This window comes from Meriones unguiculatus, chromosome 17 (assembly GCF_030254825.1).
Source record: "Meriones unguiculatus strain TT.TT164.6M chromosome 17, Bangor_MerUng_6.1, whole genome shotgun sequence".
NCBI lineage: Eukaryota > Metazoa > Chordata > Mammalia > Rodentia > Muridae > Meriones > Meriones unguiculatus.
This window is the reverse complement of record NC_083364.1, coordinates 73,786,049-73,807,917: the sequence shown is the minus strand read 5'-3', so window position 1 is coordinate 73,807,917 and position 21,869 is coordinate 73,786,049. Positions and strand designations below refer to the sequence as shown.

The 21,869-nt window shown below is 36.3% G+C and overlaps 1 protein-coding gene across 1 annotated transcript in view; it reads right to left on the bottom strand.

Moving 5' to 3' along the window:
• The window catches only part of Robo1 (roundabout guidance receptor 1), a 1,064,494-nt gene that overhangs the window by 932,143 nt on the left and 110,482 nt on the right, over positions 1-21,869 (bottom strand). The window lies entirely within an intron of this gene.

Genomic DNA, 21,869 nt, shown 5'->3' with positions numbered 1-21,869 from the left:
TAGTTTACCAGAGTCAACTGTTATTTAGATTCTGGGACATATCATCGAAGGAAGGATGGTAGAAATTTGTAATGAAGTAATTTGAGGGTTTAAAAACATATTCTCATAGTTTGATTTTAGAAAAGTGCTGCTCTAGACTGTTAGTTGTTAGCTCCTCACTGCACTTGATTTATAAGGTCAGCTTTACACAGATGCACATCTGCAGTGAACAGAAACAGCATAGACCTTGGCTCTATGGCTCAGACAATTTATACAGTTCTTGGTATGTTTTCCACGTATATAGGGACAAAACTGACCATTTAAAACAAATGAGCTATTCATTAATTTTAATTCATTTTTCAGACAGATATTAGTCACAGTCGATTCCTTGATTTCCCTTAAATTTCACAGGATTCTATGTATTGTTTAATTTTGATTTCCTTTTAACTTAGATAAGACACTTATCACATGCACAAAATTTTGAATTTGTTTTTCAATTTTCAGTCATTCACAAACTTCTCATTATGAACCAGGAATGTAGATATGATAAAGAAACACTCGGATTTTTCCCCCTGACACATAAATAATCTGAAATGAGTAATGATTTCAGTAATGATGTCAATACTTTAATGACAGTAATTCAGAAAAAAAAATGTTAAAGAATTGAGCTGAGTTTCTTCTATAAACAAGGAAGCCTGAAGTGCTCTTGAGGAACATTGACAAATGTCAGATAGTATCTATTTTTGTAGACTAGAACCCATAGCCTACTTACCTCATGAGGGCAGCTGTAGAAAATTATGGAATGAAGTTATAGGAATGGTATAAATGTTTTACTAATTTTCCATAGGAGTAACAGCATACCTTAAAAGTGATACGTTTTTATTTTAAAATTTATTTATTCACTTTACATCTCAGTTGTATCCCACTCCTTCCTCTCCTTCCCACCCCTCCACTCTGTTCCTCCCTCATCTCCTCAACACTTCTTCTTAACCCATCTTCCAAAGAAACATGTCCTAATACAACCAGTCTCATCCTCTTTTACAGTGTCCTGGCAAGGCCTACCATACCAAGGTGAAGTGCTGAAAAAGCATTCCACAGAGACCATGTCAGAAACAGTCCCTGAGCCTCTTTCTGGGGTATCCACATGGAGACTGAGCTGCCCATTGGCTATACACGTATTGAGAGTCTAGCTCAAGTCCATGGATGGTCCTTGGTTGGTGCTTCAGTATCTGTAAGCCCCTCTAGGCCCAGGTTAGTTGGGACTGTTGTTCTTCTTGTAGAGCTGCTATCCCCTCAGCATTGTTCTCTCCTATCTAATATCCAAAATATGTAAGAAACTTAAGAAATTAAATACCAGCAAACCAAATAATCCTATTAAAATGGGGTACAGAGCCAAAAACAAAATAAAATAAAAAGAATTCTCAATACAGAAATCTCAAATGGTCAAGAAGAACTTAAAGAAATAGTTAATGTCTTTGTCGTCAGGAAAATGCAAATCAAAACAACTCTGAGAGTCTATCTTATTCCAGTCAGATTGGCTAAGATCAAAAACTCAAATGACAGAACATGCTTAAAAGGATGCTAGTGAGATTGCAAACTTGTTTAGTCACTTTTGAAAATCTGGGTGTTTCTCAGAAAATCGGGAATAGCTCTACCTCAAGACAGAACTTTATCACTCCTGAGTATATACTCAAGATATGCCCTACCATACAAAAAGAATATTTGCTCAACTATGTTTATAGCAGCTTTATTTGTGATAGCCAGATAATGAAAACAACCCTGATGCCTCTTAGCCAAAGAACAGGTAAAGAATCTGAAGTACATTTCCACAACGGAATGCTACTCAGCTAAGAAAAACAAGGAAATAATGAAATTTACAGGCAAATGGATAGAACTAGAAAAAATTATGCTGAATAAGGTGACTCAGACACAGAAAAACACTGGGTATGCACTCACTTATGAGTATATATTAGCCATATAGTGTAGGATAACCATACTACAATTAACAGACCCCAAAAAGTGATATTTTTAAAGGATATAATTGCCTTATGAGAAATGTGAAAAGAACTATTTATATTATGAGAAAAATATTTTAAATGTCTAATTATATGCATTTAATAATCATTCTATAGCTCGTGCATATAAATTATACTATATAGAGACTTCACAGCATACACATGTATGTATATACTCTTGCATACATTTTCCTAATAATATAATAATATGTTCTACACACTATGATGGGAGTTGTTCTTTGTGTAGACGAACAGATTTTCAGGATATAATGGCACAGAAAGTGGAGAAAATGAGGATGGTGTGATGGGTCAGCTAATAGAGGTGCTGCCAACAATCCTGACAGTCTGAGTTCAATGCCCTAACCCACGTATCACTCTAAAGCTGTGTTCTCTGTTCTCTGTACCACACTGCTGTACACATCTGTTGACCTGTATACACAGAAGCAGTGTTGGTGAATGGGAGGAAGGGAAATGAAAGTAAATTTATTTTTAAAAGAAAGAAAACTGAAAAGAATGAAACAGGAAATATAAACACTGGTAATGAGGAGTCATTATAGAGTATACTGATAATCAGATAATCTAAATGACTCACAAGGCTACAGATGACCAGGAAAGGACACATTAACCTTGTGGAAGGGTCAGCACTGAACACTATAGAAGCATTTGTAGCTGGTGCTTTCAAAGAACTTAGAGGTAAATGAGGTTTTAGGTATTTTACTCATTATGCCTATATGATAGAGAATTTGGCAATATTTTAGAGTCCCAAGTTGGGAAGTAGAAATATTTTTTTAATTTATTTAACAGTATTTGTTTTGTTTTGTTTTATTTTTTAACAGTGTCTGTTTTGAAAGACCTATCAATACAATACTAAATAAAGAGTACCATGTATAAAGTCATTCTACCTTTAAATGTTTTGTGATGCTCAAAATGCCAACTGCAGAGAAAATGACTTAAAACTGTATGTTTATCTGCACATGGCTACTGCCATTTGGTCTGTTGGGGCGGCATTGTCCTTGCTGTAATACTTACAACTGCAGAGTTGATTTGCCCAGGGTGCTTCAGCAACGTACGAAATCCTGCCAGAGAGCTCCAATCATCTGCCTTTACCTGGGATTTTGGGGGACGTATTCCATGATCATAAATGCTGTAAACATGTATTATTAGAGCTAGAATTTCACCTCAAATAAATAATATCTGCCCCAGTGTTTACACATGTACTACCTGACTTCTGCGTCTTGAGGCTGTTATTGTTGAATCAGTCCTGACCCTGATGTGACAATCCTAACTGATATTCTGTGCCTACTTATCTTTCAGACATTATATGTGCTAAGTGTCAAGTGATAGACTAGACTGACAGATAAGTACAAGCATGGATGAAAATCTCACTGTTGTTGGTTTGTCCCAAAGGCTCTTTTTCGAGGTTCTTTTTTTTTTCTTTTTTTTTTTTTTCAATGCAGTTTATTCAGGAACCTTGAACAATCATCTGACCCTGGGGAAAGCCAGCCCACAGCTTAAATAGCCTCTGGGTAGCCAACCCAGGCGTGCCACGTGGGCAATGCAGATAGGTCCACATACATGGAAGCAAGAGGTTCTTCATTCAATATTTTCCCTTATAGTAATTTTCCTAAGTGAAGAAGGATTACTTTTCTTCAGAAAATGTGTAAGATGCATCTAAAGCATTTCTGCTTGACTAGGCTTTCATATCACATTTTCCCTTTCCTGCTTGTGCTTGCCTAGGATATTTCTGTTTCCATTTCTTCTCAAATATTTCACTATTTCAGAGGGCTTTAGACATCAGAGATGCCCCTTTAGAATAAACAACAAATCTCTGATTTCTTAAATTTCTGTAATCACTTTTGCCTCAACCTGCAGTGCAAACAAAAGTATACATGGATCTAAATGCTTTTTAATATTTGAAAGGGTAAAATGATTACTTGTTAAATCACTGTTTCTCAACCTTCTTAATGATGCAACCCTATAATTCAGTTCCTCATGTTTCGGTAACTCCAAAACATAAAATCATTTTTTTGTTGCTACTTCATAAGCTTAATATTGTTACTGTTATGAATTGTAATATAAATGCAATGTAATGTAAATGTATTTTCTGATGTTTTCTTAGACAATTCCTGTGAAAGGGTCATCCCCCCCCCCAAAGCAATAATGACCCACAGGTTGAGAACTTCTGTGTTAAATTATAGTGGCATATTTAATAGCCTGGATTTTCTTCTTCTGTGAGACTGATGTATACTATTTTGTAAAACATTATATTCAGCTCACTAGATATCTAGTTGATTTAACTTGTCCAAATAATATAGCTCCAAGGTGCATACTAATAAATTTCTACTGTATTTTGTATAGTCCTCAAGTAAATTTGTATGTACTAGTTGTAGAAGAATTTTAATCCAGAAACATGGCTTCTCTGATCACATCCTAAGACTTTCTAGGTGTGTGTGATTTGGCTGAAATGCAGACATGCCCTTAGTATATATACCTTTAACCCCCCAAAAAATGAAGATAAAGTTAGTTTGGCAAAGGAAGCATCCATGTTTGAAAGTGATAGCTAATTGAGTGGCAGACAAAGTGACAAATCAGAGAAAGAGTCTACAGAATAGGATGTGCCCAACTCTCACTGAGAACACAGAGGAAAGAGAGGAACAGCCATACCAGGCCACAGAGGAAGACAATGCAGCCAGTCCTGATGAGACCTGATAGGCTAGGGTCAGAGGGAAGGGGAGGAGGATCTCCCCTATCAGTGGACTTTGAGAAGAGCATGGGAGGAGATGAGGGAGGGAGGGTAGGAAAGGGAGGGAATGAGGGAGGGGGCTACAGCTGGATGCAAAGTGAATAAATTAACTTATTTAAAAAACAAAATTAAAAGACAGAGAGAGCAGTGGAGAAGGGAGGCAGTTTCACTGTAGAGGTTTTTTTTAAGATTATTTTATTTATTTTTTATTTATTCATATTACAACCTGATTCTAGCTGCTCCCTTATGTCCTCCTCCCTCTATTCTTCTCCTTCTTCTTAGAGAAGGAGTGGGGTACTAATGGGTATCAACCTACCCTGGAACTTCAAGTCACAGCAGGACTAAGCCCCTCCTCTCCCATTGAGGTCAGACAAGACATCCCAACCAAGAGGAATGGATCCAAAAGCAGGCAACAGAGTCAGAGATAGCCCCTACTCCTGTTGTTATGGGACCCACAGGATGACAGTGCTGCCATTATTGGGAGAGTTTTACAGAGAAAGGTTGAAGACAGAACAAGAACAGTTGAAGTCAGAACCAGCCATGGTATGAGAAAGAGCCAGGAGATTACAACAGATTACTAGAATTTGAGGCTAAGCAGAGCAATTTTTCAGAAGCTAAGAGAAGCTCTTTTAAATCAGTCAGTTTGGTGAGGAGTTTGAGCTAGAACACAAAACTTGAAACATCCAGCCAGAGTTCAGAAAGAGCTAGAAATCCTAAGGTTATTTAGCAGTAAGCCTCAGAGGATCAAAGAATTCTAGGACAAGATTAGATTGTATGTGGTTAGAAGCTCCCAGGATGAGGCTGAGGTTAGTCAATGAAAGCAGCAGGCCTCTGAGATGACAAAGAAATGTTACGTTTACAATTTGAGGTAAATTATTCAAAATTATATATTAGGTGTCTACTAATATCATATAACTTTAAGGTAAAGAATCCAAATCCAAAATGGCACTTGGATGGTTTGGAATAGCCTGGAGACCCAAAGTAGAACATAAATAAACAAATAAACAAACAAACAAATAAATAAATGATTTCTAATGATATTCTGCTATACTCATGGATCAATGCCTTGCAGGAGTCAGAGGAGGTGGAGGTGAAGTAGAAATTTCTGGTTTCCTTGAAGACTGATGTGATGTTTTGCTGCAAGTTGGGCATGTGATGTTTTGCCCAGGTTGGCTTGTAAGAGGGCATGTGATGTTTTGGCATGAGCTCTCATGTGCAAGCAGAATAACATTGGCCAGCTGAGAACACCCTTGGGTGGACTCTAAGGAAAGGACATATACAAAACCTATATAGAGGATATATATGCTCAGTAAGACTTTGCTTTTTGGAGCAACAAAGCTGTGCTGATCTTTGTGCTTTGACACTTGACTTCACAGAAACATTCCAGAGAGCTTCTCCAGGCAATCCTACTGGGTCTTGTAGCTTTTGCTGACTTTGTGTTACTGATTCCTGTTGGCCTTTGGACTGGATTTGTGGTATCCTGTTGACTAAGTCTGGTAATCCCCTAATGACCCATGGTCACTAATCAGCAGGAAGGAGATAAAAGAGGACTACAGACCTTTCCCTACTAATCACCTACCAAAGGTTTTGGAGGGTTAGAAGGGAGGTAAACGTGTTTAAGAACCCTAAATAAAGTGGGTTTGGTAGAAAATCTAAGCCTACATGGAGGACTCCAGGGAACATGGTTCATGAAATCTGTGGGATTCTTCTGGATAAGGTTGAAGTCAGTCATCTCTGGTTAGCCAATTATTTGCGCTTGGTCTAAGATGATAGACTCCTTTTTCTCAGCAGGTTTTTAAGGTTTTCGTCTATCTGGGTGATTCCAGGACTTCTAAGGAGTGTCACATAGCTATTAGGGCATATTACAAAGCCAGACCCTTTCCTGGTAAGAAATTGCTCTAGCAAGTATCTACAGTGCTAGAGATCTTAGGTCTAGCAGTGACCTTTAGCTGTACTTGGAAATTCTGGCCCCCCTCACCTTGGATAATTCCATATTGTATTTTCCTCTGGTAATAGGACTATTTAAATATCCCTGACTTCAATGACTCAGTCACATTCACCCTCAACATCCCTCCCTCTGTCAAGGCTTACAGCGCTCTGGATCTCACATGAATAAAGGTCTGCACGTTTGAGTTTTCCCACTTCAAGACCACCTGAAATTCCACATTTATCCTTCACTTCTCATGGGCCACGGAGCCTCCAAGGCCTGAGTCTTAGCTGCAAGCCATCCAGGCATGAGCGTTGGTCCACACCTCTGCTATGCTCAGCACAGCAAGAGCTGTAACACTTTAGTGTCACCATAGGCTTTGGAACACAGGAGCTTCCACTGCCACCACATGCTAACCTGTAACACTCTATGGAAAATCTTTAACACACCCCAGCTTAGTGCACTCAGGTGTCACCCTAAAGTCCTCTAGCTGCTCCTGAGAGAAATGGACTCCCTTCTCCAGCACCGCAGCTGAGATCCAGGCCCCTGCCAAACTGAGAAAGACAAAATCAACTAAGGAGGGCTCACATGGACTCACAGAGACTGAAGCCACAAGCACCGGAGTTTCATGGTCTGCCCCAAGTCCTTAGCATGTATTTTATGGCTGTTAGCTAGGTGGTTTTGTGGGATCCCTAGTAGTGGGAGCAAGTATGCCTGTAACTGTTTTCCCTGCTCTAGAGACTTTTCTTCTCCTACTGGATTGCCTTATTCATCCTCCTCATGAAGGCTTTAGCCTTGTCTTATTGTATCTTTTTTTGACATGTTTGGTTGTTGACTCTTGAAGGCCTGCTCTTTTCTGAACAGAAACTGAAAGGGAGATGACTGGGTGGTGGTGGGACAGCTGAAAGGAGCAAAGGGAGGAGAAACTGTGGCCAGGATGTATTGCATGAGCGAAAAACCCACTTTCAATTAAAAAAAAAAAACAGAAATATTGTAATATATATTATGTTTTGGATAGTTTAAGTTTTCAGCAAAATTAAATGGAAGACTAAGGTAAATGTTCTCATATCTCTTGTTCTGCACACACATACCTCTTCACTTACATACCTCATCAAGTTATTACATTTGTTATGGAGAAACAAACTATTAGCCCAAAGTCTACAGAGTACATAATGTCCAACACTGATGTTTTGTATTTTATGTATTAGAAAAGATATTTTAAAAAATCACCATTACTTTATCCAACAGAGTAGTTTTTTCTTTTTCAAATATCCTCAGAGCTTTGGCTCTTCATCTCTCTCCCTATCTCTCTATTTATTAATACTGATTTCTTGACTGTCTCCATGGTTTTGCCTGCTCTATAAGCGCCCAGAATTATAATCAGACAGTACATAGGTTGTCAGAATGGTTTTCTTCATTTGATTATACAGATGTAAGAGTCTCATTGTATTTTCATGGTTTGAAAAATTACCATGTCTTCAGCACTGAGTAGCATTCTGTTGTCTGCATGTCCTATAGTTTATATCTTCAATCAAGAATGTATAAATTTTGGCAACCGTGATTTAAGTTGCTATACACATCCATGTACAGACTTTTGTGTGTAGATAATATATTTAGACACATGTGATTGAATAAAAATATTTCTTTTTGTATCACATGGTAATATTAAGTTGAGTGTTAAAAAAAACAGCAAGGAATCTTTTAATACAATGATGCCACATTGCATTTTCTCTAAAAACAACAACAAACCATACTGCTGCTCCCTGAGCTTGCCAGCAGTTGGTATTATCAGTGGTCTGTTTGTTGTCCGTTCTGTTAAGCGTGAAATAGAATGAGCTCTTTAAAGACTATGGCAGTGGTGGTATGCACATTTGCATTTCTGGGTAATCAATAGTGTGAAATTCTTTGGAAATCTGTCTGGCAACTGGAAATCTTCTTCAATAACACGCAAACTGAAGATGGTTGGCTCACTTTTTGATTGTTTATTTCTCTCACTCACTATCCAGTTTTGGAGATTGAAGTGTTTTGTGTGCTTTGTATGTTAAAAAACAAAACAAAACAAAACAAAAAAATCCCTTGATTATCCCTGTTTATTAAAAACATTCCTTATTGTCTTTTCCTGGTTTTTTCATTTGCCTGATTACTCGATTTTGGAGCAGTGATGTGTAATTTTAATAAGGTTTAGCTCTTTTACTCCCTTTGACATATCTAAAAATGTTTTATGTTTAGATTCCATTCTATCAGTAAGTATTCTTAATTTAGGGTGTAGCCTTAGTAGTAATCAATCACACTTCTTGGGAAGTAAACAATAGGACAACTTATTTTAGGGTAAATGCCAGCTAACTATATTTAAAAATATATATAATTTAATTGTGAATGACAAGTATGTGTAAGTTATATGAGACTGAATTTTGCAAGAATAGATGGTTAAAATAACTATTTGAATGTGACTGTTGGCTTTATTGTTCAGCAATATCATTTGACTTTTAGTAAAAAAAAATGCTCTTTTAGTTGTTTTTATCTAAACTATGTGATGAAATAATAAAAATATCAAATGTGTGACTGAGTCATCATTTTCATAATCACCAAAACCAGCACATAATTGACTGAGATCACTCATGTAGGTGACTATGAGAATGTGTGCTTTATCTTCAATTTCAGTTAAAATTGGAATTATGATCACCAGTTTCAAATGGGATCTAATGAGCTTACTTGAGGGTAGTTAATGAACTGAACTTGGATTGGTACTTACACATTATTTAACAAGGAAGTAGTGTTTTATAAAGCTTAATTTGCATGATTTTATGATTATGACTTGTATTAATAACATTTATTGAGGCATGATTTATAAGTGACCAAATAAACTCAGAATAAGTATAAAGTTTAGTATTGAAAAGTTAATGAAGGCATAAAGCATCCACTTGAATACAGTAAAGATTCTTCAAAAATAAGACTGGTTGTTGAAATAAGACCATGCAGTATATGTGCAGTCATGTACAAATCTGGTCAAAGCATTTTTTAATCTAATAATGTGTGTTAATTTCTGCTTTATTTATTTATGTAATTTATTTTTTGATTTGTTACAGTTTATTCACTTTGTATCCCAGCTGTAGCTCCCTCCCTGGTCCCCTCCCAATCTCAACCTCCCTCCCTCTTCTCTACCCATGCCCCTCCCCTACTCCACTAATAGAGGAGGTCTTCCTCCCCTTCCATCTGATCCCAGTCTATCAGGTCTCATCAGGAGTGGCTGCATTGTCATCCTCTGTGGTCTGGTAAGGCTGCACCCCCTCAGGGAAAGGTGATCAAAAATCAAGCCACTGAGTTCATGTCAGAGACAGCCCCTGTTCCCCTTACTAGGGTACCCACGTTCTGCTTTTAAGACAGAGTTTCTTTTTAATTTATCTTGCGGAAGTCCTATTGAGTTGAATATTAGTTAAGTTTCTCAAGAAGAAGAAAAACTAAATTAAGCTTTAGTTATGTATATAGTACAAAATGAGATATGTTCACCTGGGCACATATTCTATATTTCTTCCAAAGCAATGTCTACATGTTCATTTCCTAAATCAAAAGCTTGGTGTCTATTGCTCACCATTTTCTTCTTATAATTCTTTTCCCATTTGTCTTCCACCAGGTTTTGAAGTATTGACAGTAGAAACAAAAAGATTTCCTTGTAATTAACCAAAATTTATCCTCCCACAATTTATATTGCTTTCTTCTATTTTTGTTTTCCATTAAACACTAAAAGACATCTAGGAAACTAGACAACTTTGAAGATCTTGTATCCTCAGAGTCACTGTGAATTTTAAATGAACACCATCTTATGAGTCAAAAGCTGATAAACAAATCAACAGCTTGCTATCTCTGTCACAGTTATTGGTAATAGAGGCAAAATAGTTACAACTAAAGGTTGCCATTAAAGATAAAATGTTAGACTCATTATAGACATTTTTGTGAAAAGAAAAGTTAGCCCTACACAAGCTATTAAAATATTTGCCTTTCTAAATAAGACTAAATGGAGCTGTATATCCTGAACTCATTCATACTGGGACATAAACTGCCTCAAATTAAAGACATCCATTCAAATCAAATTCTGTAATTTTCTAGATTGATTTAAAAATTAAAAATTCAAAGTTTTGTCTCCTAGACTGGACTATAATGAAAATAAATATGTTTGAACAGCTAATCTCTTAGGAGCTGCCTGCCTCATAGTCAATAACTAAATGTGTGTAGAGTATGTTCTTTTCACATCGAACAGTAGGTAATTTATTGCATATGGTTGGCAAGAATATTGAAGTATAAAACTGCTTGTGAATGATGGGTTACCAAGAATGAGAAGAAGATGGACATAGGCCAGGCTTTAAAGAGACTACGGACATCACACAGCTAGAATTACAGAGAAGCATTTTCTCTGGGGGGAGGGGAGGTTCTGTACACAAATAGGGCTACAACAACAATGTGGACTACCAAGGTAGAAACAAAGAATATGGGATGTACACATGGCACTTAGTAGCTTACCTATGTAAGGGCCCATTACATTTATTTATGATAGAATGTTAGTTATGCAGGATGCAGGCAGAGATGCTTCACAGACCTCATCTGCATGCATGCTTGTAATTAGTAAATTAGTGAACTGGAGCCTATACTGCCATCTCCTCCTAACGCTGTTATTATCATGGAATTAAAAGGTCATTCCCTCAAGGTCTTTCTTACAAGGAGAGTGATGGAATATAGAAGTTAAGGCTTGACAAGAATTGATTACTTGAAGATGAAAGTAACTGAATATTAGTGTATGTGCAGCCAATAAGATCTTTTTTTTTTATGCTTAAAATTTTTTATTGTTCTACAAGTCAAGAAAAATAAAGTATCTTGTCCAATTGAGTAGAAATAGAATATTGTATGGAACACAGAGAACTTGAGGAAGACTCAAGGGCCATTTATTAAACAAACATCTGCCTGGAATGGCTTAACTATCTGCAAGCAGACACAATGTATACTTTTCTCTGTTCTTTTAGATTTCTAAAAGAACAGAGAAAAGTATACATCCTTAAAAGATATAGCAGTGGTGTGGCAACAGTTTGGTAATTACCAGGAAATAGGGAAAAACAAAATAATATTTTTATGGTGGTGATTCAATGTTTCAAAATTTTCAAGCTACAAAGTGGAATACTGGTAAAAAAGGACCCATCTGTATTTATAAGCGTGTGTGTGTGTGCACATGCCTATTTATGTGTCAAATACGGATGCAAGTTTTTTATATATTACCTAAAAAGTTTTTATTTTTTATAATAATTTTCTTTTTTTATATTAATCACAGGTTATTTACTTTGTATCCCAGCTGTAGCCCCCTCCTTCATTCCCTCCCAATCCCACCATTCCTCCCTCATCTCCTCCCTGCCCTTTCCAAAACCACGGCAAGATTTTTAAGATGCTACTTGTTAACTGATTTTTATTTATAGTTCTCTAGAATAATATATGTCTAGGTCTACAGTTAGGAGTAATAGTGCTCCTAAGAACTGTTTATGGCTTCTGTTTAATTGGATGTACATTTAACTCAAAAGAGCAAGAATTAAGAAGTGTATAATAGCTTGCAAAATGCAGGTTTAATGCTTTCAAATAGACAAAGAAGAAAATTGAAAAAAATTACCAATGTTCTGCTAAGTGGGAACGTTTTTATGACTCCTAGAAAGAGTCTATTATTTGAAAATAGTCTGCATATAAAAAACAGAGTATATAAAGCACAGTTTTAGGGTTGAATTTTTAAACCATTTTACTTCTTTTTGTATTTTACTGACACTTATAATTTATTCATATCATATTTGATTTGAGTATAGAATACATTTAGAGAATTCTTTCATTACAAAGTAGACAAATACACATCAGAAAAATATCTAAATTGTCATAAGCTCTGAATTATTAAATCCTAGAAAGTGCCATTATTGGCATCCCAGTTTTCTTTATGTACTTGGAAGGTTTGTTACCAAAATAATAATAATAAAACAAACAAACAATAACAACAACAACAAAAAAAAAAACAGGAGAAAAGAGAATAACTTGAAGCAAAAAGAATTTTAGGGGGAATTCTAGGAATTATAATTGAGTTTGAGAACCCTAGAAATGAAAAAAACATTAAGAAAAGCTTGAAAAACTAAGCTACAAGGGCCAAAATGTGAGAGTTTTTGTGAGGGACCGCTGTCTCAGCAGTTTATCACCTCAGGGCTAAGGGTTCCCAGCTCTGCATGTACAGCCGCGTTCATATTCATATAACGGTTCTGTTTGGGCAGATCATAGGTTTCCATTAATTGGATAAAAGGCTAGATCATTCTTAACACATGCCCGAAAACAAAACTGTTTAAATAGATTCAGAAGCAATATGCAGGAAAAATGAGATACTATGAGTTTCTTATAAATCCACATTATGCTAAAGTATGTGGTTAAATTCAGATAAAGAAAACAAACCTCTAAGTTCTTTCTTTCCTTCCTTCTTTCTTTCTTTCTTTCTTTCTTTCTTCCTTTCTTTCTCTCTTTCTTCTTTCTTTCTTTCTTTCTTTCTTTCTCTCTCTCTCTTTTTCTCTCTCTTTCTTTCTTTCCATATTTTGTCAGAGCACTTAAAATATTCTATGAGATGCACATATTTCTGTCAATTTATATTTGGATAGAAGATAAGAAAGTAATTCAAAGTGTACAACCTTTTAAAATTCACTCTTTAGCATATATAATTCAGAAGTAAGTATTTTGCCAAATACTGACGGCTACGACTTTTGAATCCACAGAGGTATAGACCTATATCATGGAGACCAGAGTTTACCTCTAGTGGTTAACATTTTTCCATTTTTAAAATATTTCAAGGCTTAACAAAGGCACTGGGTACTAATATTTATTCATTCTTATAAAATACGAAATGCTACAAATACTAATTTATTCTCCTATTGTATGTAAATAAAATTTTACCCCATTAACAGTCTTAGGATAGTTATGAAATTCAAGAACAAATGATTGTTTTATTTTTTATTTTGGAGCAATGATCATTGTTAAAACATGAAGCATCAGAATATTCTTCCAACACAGAATGTAAAGCACAGGCCAGACTGATTGAAATCTTCAAATAAAGTACTATGAGAAAGCCTCAGTGGAGTCAAGCTGATGATCACTAACAATTTTACTTAATGTTTGGTGTCCAGGTATCATGTTGAAGACAACTCTTCATCAGTACTTTAATGCAATGCTAGCACTATCTGTGGACTAGATACTTTGAATGCACTTCATTCCTAGAATGAATATATGCATTTCAAGATTAAAGTATAAAATCAATAAGACAGTAGGAACGTTGTCAGCTGCTGACTAAGGTGTATCATCAAACTGATGGAGAAGCCACCATGTATAAAAATAAACGCTATGTCCTATCCAGAGTATGATGAAGATAAACACTAGTTTCTCTAATGCAGTTACCAGAATCATTAAAGAATCAATGACAAATTAAACTGCATAAATCCTTAGAGAGAAGAGGAAGGTGGGGAAGCACAGAAGTAAAATCAAAAGACTTCAAATCAAGTTCTGCTCCTAACCATGAGAGGCTCATTAGTATTGCTCTCATATAGACAAAAGCATACAGCAGAATGAAGATTTTTTTCTTCTTTTTACTATAATTATACAGTGGCTATAGGCAGAACAAGTTTCAAGAGTTGCTGAAATGATTCCACTTGTATTTCTAGAATTAAAATTGAACAAAGAATTTTATATAAATAATTTTTAATCAATTTTCTTACATCTCCTATTTTTAGTTTAAATAAAAAGTGTCTACTTCAAGCACTTTTTCCAGAATAAATGTTCAATTCACAAAGATAGTTGTTTAAAAGTACACTCATGCATGTATGCTAAGACAAAAGGAGGCAGTTTTCAAACAAAAGCAATTTTGAAAATGCTGTGCTCATATTAGCTCAGCCAGATGAATTCTCTGCCCAATTGACCTTCAATCATATTCTTCATTTCATCATTCTGATGAAAATTAGTGGGACACATGATGTTTGCGCATCCTAGCTGAAAGGACATGCAGTTGCAGACAGATATTTCTGAACAGTGTCATTCTTCAACTAGCATGGCACGGAAACACACACTAACAGTCTCCCTATTCCCATAGTGAGGTTTCAGAAAAAATGGGGAAAAAATACCCTAGCATTTTCCTAATGTTATACATAAACTGGTTTAGCTTAACATATTGGAAGGGAGATTAGAAGAGAATTAATGTAAGAAAAAGAAAATACCAAGTGGGAAAATTTGGCAGAGATGAGAGAGTAGAGACAACAATGTAATCAAGTTTCCAGCAAGTGAGGGTTATTTTATGCAATCTTTCTGCATAATCTCCTTTGCTGTTAGAAAATACCATGGACCTCTTTTTCTTGTGCTTAACATGATTGGAAAAGATTCTTTTGACATTATTTTTACTTGTAGACTGAAAACTTAACTAAATTTAGGTAATTAGCAAGTTAAAGGTGAAACACTGTGTTATGTCTACATGCCAAGGAATACGAGTGTCTGAAAAGGTTTCAGGAAAAATTAACTTAATTCATGATTTTACCATTAGAATTAATCGCTTTAAAGCAGCATAAAACAATATTATAACAAAATGTATACTAAGATGGACATACTTACATGGTTCTCCTTCTTCATTTATTTTGTCTAAAATTGTTTTAGAATTTTCTGTCTGCCACCATAGAATACAAAAATGAGTAAGATAGTATGCTGCTACTGCAGATTTTCCACTATAATATAGGACACTGACCCAGATAAGTTAAATATGTGGGGTTGAAGTTATTTCTGCAATAGATTAGAAAGGATTTGTTATGAAGATATTAAAAATGAGAGAAAACAAAGTAACTGGGCATCTTGAAGATTCAAAAATGTCTATTATCAATGGAAATATTCGAATGGGTCTGAGAAGAGTAGTTATGGATCGAGCCAAGAAGCATAAGTACTGGAGAAGTAGGGAATTCTACAGCAAAGTAGTAATTGATAAAGGTTTGGAGACAAGAACCTTTCTATTTAAAGGTCAATAAATGTGGGAACACTTGACAGGGCTTCAGCAGACCTGCATGCAAAGGGCAAGAGGCTGACAAACTAGAGTGAGGCAAAAAATGTGATGGGCTTTAGCACAAAACTTGCGGAAGAGAGGCTTGAATGAACAAGACCATTTTATTTCACCTGAGTTCTGTGAACTTTAAGAGAGAAAACACAATTCATGAGGTCTCTAGTACAATATTTTGCAAATCTTATACACTGCTTTCTATGTGGCAAGCACGAAATAGTTGTTGAATTAGTGCTTGGTTGAATGGACAGAGTAATATGAAGTAATCTACTTGCAGAGTAACAAAAGTGCAAACATGGAATCTATAATGTTCAAGAAGTCACTATTTGTGATGATTGCTTTTTATATCAACAAGGAATCATCACAGTTAAAGACAGAATGTACTTCCAGCCATACTTTTCCATATTGGCCAGAATAAAATGTATTCTCATTTTGTTTTTACTTGCTTTTACTTTATATACTAATTACTATCAAAGACACTTCATTGAATATGTATGGGGACCTAAAATTAATCTAATACTATTAAGAAAACAGGTGGTAGCATCATTTTAAATAGATGTGACATTTAAATTAAAATCTTTTACAAGGGGTTTGCTTTTTTTAGAGATTAAATAACTATGTTTCTATAGCTATTTGTATTAAAGAATGGTATTAATTTCTAAGCTGTGAGTATATTGAACATTAATACTTAAATGAGCTGTAAATTTTTCAATTACTTAGGAACAAATCGCTCTAGAGATACCATTATCCAAAATGCACATGTAGCCTAGTCAATCTTAGCAATTGCCTTCACTTCTGTTGGGCTAGTTTATGAAGCGCTAGCAGCAGGGTGAGCACAAAGAGAGCATTACCTTTCAGGCTATTAATAACAATACAGTAAGAATGACATTAATGAAGTAACAGAAGAGTGGGTCAAAGGTAATTTTCAAATGTCAACATACACAAAGGCATAACAAAAAGATTAACGCACAAAAGACAGAGAAAGAAAAGTGAGAAAAAAATTTTCTCTGACTGGCAATTGTGTGGCATACATTCTTGAAGGCAAAGGGGTTTGAAAGGCATTCAGCTTTCAACCACTCAGTGTTCCTTTAAATGTCCTCCACAGGACCAGAAATGCGGGATTCAATTTTCCGAGATAATTGTGTCCGATAACTGTCTCACTCCTTTTCAGTGAGAATCTGATAAACACCTAATTACTGCCCAAGTGATTTTAGTGTTTCACAGCTGAGCTGGTAAGACGAAGAGAAAAGGCACGACCATCCAGTGTATCTGGAGGAAAATGCAGTTAAATTATAAATTCATTTCATTTATTGAGCTAATGAAATCTTACTAACCTACCTGAAAAATCTTTTATTAGTTTAACAAAAGAACATCCATTTAAACATAAAATCAATGATGGTTATAAAATTCACTATTACCAAGCTTCAACTAAAAAATCCATGGTAGGAAAAACATATATGAAGATACAATTACCGTTGACATTACATGGCATTATATGGCAAACTTTGATCAACTACACTGATCATGTAGGACATGATGCAAATTTCAATATATTAGTGTTTCTGATGTTAGTTCAGCTCTCTAAATAAAAACAGACATTCATACTAGTATATTAATTTTTACATATACATGCACACTCAAGAGGGCTCTTGACTACTTTTGAATGTCATTTTCCATCTTATTCTTAGTTTAACCCTTATGTCCTTTATATATTTCAGGTTGTCATGTGAATTTTATGGTCTTAAACTAAGGACCAAGATTGTCATGTTGTGGGCAGGTGTTGATCAAGATCCATGTGATAAGGGCTTGGTCTCCAAAGTGATGGTAGTAGGACATTTTACAATTCCTTGGAGTAATGGAAACTTATGGAAGAATCTTAAGTCATTGTGGGTGTTTACTTCAACAAGAGTTTTTATGGGGTTTTAGAGAAGATGATATTTATGAGTTTGTCTCTGCCTTCTGATTTTTTTCTGTGATTTTTGCTGTTGGTATATACTGTATGAAATGTTCTTTCCATTTCTACCTAGTCATATGAATGGCTTAACCAATGTTTGCTGCTCATCTCCCAAATTTAGACTTCAAAGCTCTCCATCTATGACTTAAACAAAACCTCTGCTTTCCTCATTAGAAATCTGTCTCATATATTACATTACACTAACACAAGATGACTTACAGATTTGGCATCTAGTAAAATTGGCATCAATCAGCTAATGTAAGTTTGCCTTTTCACTCTGCTCTTGAGAATGATGTTCTTCCTCCAAATCACCTCTACCACTGCATCCCTAAGATACTATGATCTCCCTTAGTAATAGTATGTCTCAGAAATGATTAAAACACTATAAAACCACTCCAACTGGAATGAAGCCAAGATATTTCTAATCTTTAAGGGAATATGTCACAAGATTCTTGTGATTACAAAAGAGTTGCGGAACTGTGAAGATCTACCAGAACAAATTCAATGATGAAAGGTAACAAATAAAATGATCTCCTTTTTCCAGCATAATATTTTTTATTGATTCTTTGGGGATTTCACATCATACTCTCCTATCACATTCGCTTTCCAGTCCTTCCCAACCCTTGTTACCTCCCTCACAGAAAATAAATAAATAAATAAATAAAAATTCCACTTTTTTTTCTCTATACTCACTGAGACATGGTCAAACTCAATGGCCTGTGCCCTAAATGCACTTGAGTCCTTCCTCTCCTGTATGGCTGCTATAAGTCATCTACTGTGGATGGTGGCCCCTGCCCTCCAATCACAGTTTTTAAGAGTTCTACCTGATGGTTTCCTGTCTAGGCTGTTACTATTTTAGGGGGTGGGATGGGGTGGAAGTAGGGGTTGTCACAGAACTTTTCCATATACCCTTTTCCCAGCTGTGCCTCTGCAGTCATCAGCTTCAGGCTGCAGCACAGGGCAAGGATTTACCTGTGATCTTCAATGGTAGTATAGGCCATGGACATCCACACAGACCCTGCTGCAAAGGACCATGGATCCAGACAGAGTGCTCAGCAGCATCACAGGCCGGGATATCACCATGGACCCGGGTGGCAGTGCAGGCCACCCATAATAATACGTTACCTAGCAGCAGCATTGTCCATGGACATTAACACAGATACAGTAAGACCATGTTAAAATGATCTTATGCAGAGGAGGATTACATACTGACTTGCAGTAAACACAACTTCTTAATAAACTTATATGTAACTAATGTTCTCGTGCATATTTTTGCAAAACGGTGGATTCTATTATCAATGAACAATTAGAAAGTGATTCATCATGAAAGTTATTATATTTCAGCAACTTGTATATAAGTTTCATTCGTGTATGAATTTCCAATAAATATTTTCATTTTAAAGATAAGAGAATCACCATTTGGCAGACTTAATTTTGTTTTCTTTTTATTACTTTTTGCATCTTCTTTAACAATATTTGCCATGATTTCTACTTTTATATATTCTCGTCGCTCAGAATATAGATATACACAAAAAAGAGAAACTTTTACAACCCAAGCATTATATGAAAATAATGTGATTTTGAAAAATATTCAAATTTGAAAAAATATTGCTACATTGCTTCACTAACTTCACTTTCATTATTTCATCAACAATGAAAATGACAGGAGTAGAGGCAATAGCTCATTTTGTAAAGTAGTTGCTGTGCCAACATAAGAAACCAAGCTTGGGTCTAAGGTTTTATGGGTGGTGTCCCCTTCCCTCCACTAGAAGTCCCACCTGGCTACAGGAGGTGGCCACTTCAAGCTCCTTAACCCCTTCTTCTAGAAGTCTCAGCTAAGGTCACCCCCATAGACTCCTGGGACCTCCCCTGTCCCAGAGATGCTCCTCTGACTGATTTCTCTCTCTCTTCTTCTCCCCATCACTCCTCACCCGTGCTCTCAGCACAACCGACCCACACTCCCATTACCTTCCCTACCCCCCTCACATCTAGTTTTCTCTCTTTATCTACATCAGATGTCTAAGTTGTTTCCTGTTCTGAGATTCAAGCATCTCCCTTGGGCACTTCTTGGCTTCTTTGAATCTGTGGATTGTAGCATGATTATCCTGTACTTTAAGACTTTATACCCAAAATCTGTTTTGCCTACAAGTATAGAGGCAAAGATGGAGCAGAGATTGAGAGAATGGTAAACTAATGACTAACCTAATTTGAGACCTACCTCACGGGAGCAGGCCAACAACCCCTGACACTATTAATTATACGCTGCTACGATTGTAGATAGGAACCTAGTATAACTGTCTTCTGAGAAGCTTCATCCAGCAGATGATGGAAACAGAGGGTTTTCTAATGGCATTATGTACTCTAACTCACTGAGCCAGTGTTTTTAAAATATTGCATTTTAAATATTTATTTAAAAATATATTTATTTAAATATTCTCTCTTTAAAGAGAGAGAATAAAAAGAACTGTCTAGCAAGACTTGGTCTGCACAGGTGGGTTTAAATGGCTTTTCCTTAACTTAAAAACAAATGCCAATAGAGTTTGTTCGAGGAGGAGAGTGCAAATACTCTGTAGACACTAGACCCAAGACTGGTCCTCCTCTATTCTGGAAGGTCAAAGGTTATCCTCTTCCTCCAAGCTCACAACTTCGGGAGAGATAAGTGAGGGAGGAAGGGGACACCCACCTAGCCAGCCAGATCAGCCGCATCAACCCTGTTGATCAATGAGGTGACAGGTGTTGAAGCGATATTGCCCTCACTTCCAAGCTGAGAGAAACAGGTGCAGAGAGTCACAGCCAAACAAAAGACTGAACTCGGGGAGTGCTGTGGAAGAGTAGGGGAAAGGATAGAGGGAGCTGGAGGAGTCAAGGACACCACAGGAAGAGCTACACAGTCAACTAACCTGGGCCCACAGTGGCTCACAGAGACTGAACCACCAACCAAACAGCATGCATGGACTGGGCCTACACATCTACAGCAGATGGGGATTGTAGCCAACATGTGGGTCCCTTAATAAGGGGAGCAGGGGCTGCCTCTGACTGTTGCATGCCACTGATCACTTTCCCCTAGCTGGGCTGCCTTGTCAGGCCCCAGTGAGAGAGGATGCACTTAGTACTGTTGAGACTTAAGGTGTCAGGGTAGATTGATATGCACTGGGGCCCTCTCCCTCTCTGACAAAAAGGAGAGGCAGTATGGGGGAGTGGGTTGGAGGTCAGAACTGGGAGAAGAGCAGAAATGGGGCTGGGATCAGGCTGTAAAGAGATTAAATTAATAAATAAATGGGGAAAAAAGGAAGCTAAGTTTGAATATCTTGAACATGTAAAACAATGTTAGGTTAGCAAGCATGTAATATTCTAGCCCTCCAATGGTGGTATGGGAGACAGAGACAGGGGAATCCTCAGGGGTTCATGGGACAGCTAGCCTGGTGTTCATACATAGTTGCAAACAACAACAAATAACGCTATCTATAACAAGGTTGAAGGCAAGGACTAACAGCCTAGGCTCGCACACACATTGTGCCACACACACCTGAACTCACATACATGCCGTTGTACAAATACACATAGCCTTGACACAAAATCCAGAATTTCTAAATAAAAATTTCACTGTTTTTGCTCACATTTCTTGTCACTGTGGCTAAAGATAAACATCTTCAGCTCATAGTGCAGGTCATTTCACGGCAAGTGTGAGTGGCATTTTTGTGTTGACAATAATGCTCAATAAAACATGGTATGTATATATCCTACACTGTGAAAGGGGCCTTACTTACTAAGAATATCGAAACCTGGAAAAACACCTTGTAGGAAAACAGATTTTTTATATTGCTAAGGCTAATCTGTATTCTTTTTAGACAACTTGTTTGCCGATAATTAAATTATGGAACATAATTTATCCACATTCCTGATATTTTTGAGTATTAACGTGATTTGAACCTTTAAGTTTTGGATCTAAACTTAGATTCTCTGAATCTAAAAATACAAACAGATAGAAAAATCTGCAAAGTGTGGTTAACACTAAGTAAAAAAACCTTAACCGTAAATGTTACCAGAGACACAATAAAAGCTTTGAATTTTTCATTTATTATGCCTTGCTCTTTAAAACTGTTAAATTGAAAACTTCAAGTTTGTATATTTTAAGACATATTATTTTTTAAATCGGCTATGGGTTCAACCAT